This window comes from Garra rufa, chromosome 4 (genome assembly GCF_049309525.1).
Source record: "Garra rufa chromosome 4, GarRuf1.0, whole genome shotgun sequence".
In the NCBI taxonomy this organism is placed as follows: Eukaryota; Metazoa; Chordata; class Actinopteri; order Cypriniformes; family Cyprinidae; genus Garra; species Garra rufa.
In genome coordinates this window covers 560,285-563,921 of record NC_133364.1, presented here as the reverse complement: position 1 = coordinate 563,921, position 3,637 = coordinate 560,285, and positions in this window count along the sequence as shown.

Sequence of the window (3,637 nt, the reverse complement as noted above, 5' to 3'; positions counted from 1 at the left end):
GAAACTAAAAATATATACAATAATAACTGGCTAATAGTAATATTATTACTAATAGTAATAATAATGATAATGATAATAATATTAATACCAACACGGAAAAAAATACTATCAGTTAATATAAGGAATGTAGGCCTATTTCACTGTGTGACAATAAATTATTTCCAAATGAAACTACGTGAATAATTCACTCTTCAATGATTTGTATATTAATTGCAATTTGCAATTGTGTTAAGTGCACTTTTGGGAAAGGCACGTGAAACAATAACGAACGTTCACAAAATGACTCGTAGAAAACGCTTTTAAGCACTAAAATTAATCGAAACGCAGCCCAGAATGTTATGTAAAGAGATCAAAATGAAGTTGAAAATAATGGATATAAACGAATAATACGGAAAAAAAGAGGATCAGTTAATGGACAAGACTGTGTGTGATGCATGAAATGTTTCTTGTAGGGCTTTTTAATTGGAAATACATGTAATATTTATTCATGATACACTTGTGAATGCTGTCTAAATCGCGCACAGACAGCATTGGCATATACAGCAACGCCTATATAATTATGTAATATTGTATTAATTTCTATAACAATTAATATAATAATTTCTTAACTCAAAATGAAATATTAATAAACCTATCTCTGATAATCCCGGGCTACTATGCTCACTCAGGTTTATTTATGCATTAAACTCGTGTTTATGCATTTTTATCAGTATTATCAGTATTATTTTATGTTTTTGATAACAGCAGATTCTGAACAACAACGTTAAAAAAGCTTATTTATTCAAGTGATCATTAATGTACATTTTATTTTCATTTTACAGTTTTGCCAATGCTTAGACATTTTTAAACAACTTTATACATCGTTACATTCCAGTATGTCCACCCTGATGTTTCACCACAGCCGGAAGAACTTTAAACAGTCTGTTTATGTACTTGTTGCATGCCACTGCTGTAAGTTCCTCAAACCAGAATTTATTTATGGCATCAATTAAGTCAGACTTTGTAGTTGGTTTTGCTACTTTTCGAATATAATCTTTCAGAGCATGCCACACCATTTCAATGGGATTCATGTCGGGGGATTCGGCGGGAGTCTTCACCCAGTTTACACCCTGTTCAGCAATGAGTCTGCCTGCAGCAGTGTGCTTCGGGTCATTGTCCTGGAAAAAACGGTGATGTGCTCCGAAGTTTTCCCTAATGTATGGGGCAGCAGTTTCTGTTACAATAGCATTTTCAAAGAAAGACCGGTCCATTATGCCTTCGAAGATTGCAATCGGTCCCGGACCCAGTCTGGATATTGCTCCCCAAACATGAACTTTTAGCGGGTGCTTTGGCTTTGGTTTAGACACGTGTCTCCCACTTCTACGAAATGACATGGTGGCAAAGCGGTCCAAAGCCACTGTTGTTTCATCAGTGAAAATTACATCGTGAAATGACTCCTTCTCAGCAATCCATTTTTGGGCTTGTTGGAGACGTAACTCTTTATTTTTGTCTCTGATCATGGGACAATGTTGAGTTTTCCCATACTTCCACCCAAGCTTTTGCCTTATCCTCCGAATGGATCGCTCGCTTATTTCCACTCCGCTGTCACGCCATAGCTGTTTTTTCACGGAACATGACACCAGTTCATCATTCTGATGAGTGATATTCTCTATGGATAGGACAATGTCTCTAAAATCAAGGGCAAAACAGAAAATAGTTAAACATTTGACAGTTTATGCATAACCACCACTTAGCATTAACCGGTATTTAGGCCAGTGTTTGTGTTCGCGTCATGCAGTGGGTAACTTACTCCGTTATTTTGCGAGGATTACGTTTGTGTGATGATCTTTCTTTGTAGTGTCTCCGGATAGTGCTCAATGTAGCGTGTACACCAATGGATTTCAGATGTCGGGATATTTCTTGAGTAGAACTTCCAGCAGACCTCATCACCCTGATGTCTTGGGAATGCAGCTTGCTGATTTTGGTCATTTTGAGATGACTTTACAGATGGATGGACTGTATATATTCGTACAGTGTGTCAGGGGTGTGGACACTAATGTTTTGTGATAAGAGGGTGTATCATAGGTGGAGCGTGTGAGGAAAGCTTTCCCCTTTTCCCTGGCATGCATTTGAATGCTGAATCCGCAATTAAACCGAATGCTACACAGTTGGACCCCCCCAAAAACAGTCTCAATAAAATGTTGATTACAAGGCAAAACAGGCAGCATTCACCCCCCATCCCCATTCGGCTATTCATAAACATTTCGCTCTTTATACTGCCGCTGATCGCCTCATTAACTGCTACTTTTAAAATAACTGAAAAAAACAAATAGTTCCCACTTCCCTTTGTGTCGAAATTGACACGGCTCATGGCTAGTGTTTGCATATTTCTTTCTATTGTGCAACCAGATTAGTGTTATATACTGTGCTGATAGTTCTGATCATTTTTATTTTTTTTTTATCGGACAATGCAACCTGAACTTTAAATTCAAAGTAGCCTAAAATAGCTGGATCTGCCAGTCTCAACTCCCGTTTACTCCACCGCCATCTAACAGCATTTTCACACCAGTGATACTAAATATTCTTGCAAACTGTCTAAACTTCAATATACAGTACATGAAGACACTAGAGGTTTTGCGATGTACACTGCATGAAAAAAGTGGTTTTCGTCATTTAACGACACTGTGAATTGTCGCAGAAGTTTCAGGTTAATGGCTGTTCACAGGAATGCGCAGTTAGCACAGATAATTGTAGGGAACTGCCAAAAATTGATGTGGAAGGCTTAGCACCTGACACCCCCCATGATTCATGTCACCTTGGCCTCGGTGTAGCTTTTATATGTAAATGATTACTGGAGCTATACAAATGCAAACCAGGGGAAGGGGGGTGGCTTGAGACTCACTGATCTAGAGCTGGCTAACTGTAGCCTTCTTTGACTCAACTACACATAACACCGCGACATGCAATAAAATTATATTTTTCATGTGAAACAGTTTTTTAAACAGATATCATTTAATATTTTTAAAGTGTATATTAACATTTGTGTGTACACATTTTGTTCTATATTTTGTTCTTGAACTATATTTTCTCTATTTTCATCTATCTATCTATCTATCTATCTATCTATCTATCTATCTATCTATCTATCTATCTATCTATCTATCTATATACGCGCACGCACGCACACAGATGAAAATATATAGAAAATATAGTTGTTGGTATATCGATATTTTCAAGACAAATATAACAACAACTACATTTTCTTTTCATTAATGAAAGCCAAGTCAGGCCAAGCAAATTACAGAACAAAATATATTTTTATTGTATACAATTTACAAATAGAAAAGCAAATGATCACTTAAAAAATATTAGAACATTTTAGACCTCAACCACTGTACATAGTGGCATGACTATAGTCACTTTTTCTGTTGTTGTACTTAATTGCACCGTGGATGTATTTGACACACATCGTCCAGCAATGCGCTCAACAGGGAGAAATGATGCACTGTATTGTTATCGCCATTGCAAGCAGCGAATAAAATCTAAACAGTGACGTAAAAATGAAAGCAGCAAGCAAATTACAAGAAAGCAGAACGTCTTCATCTATATGTTTTGGATTCCGCGCTTTGATTCAGGACCTAGTCTGTGATTGGACAAA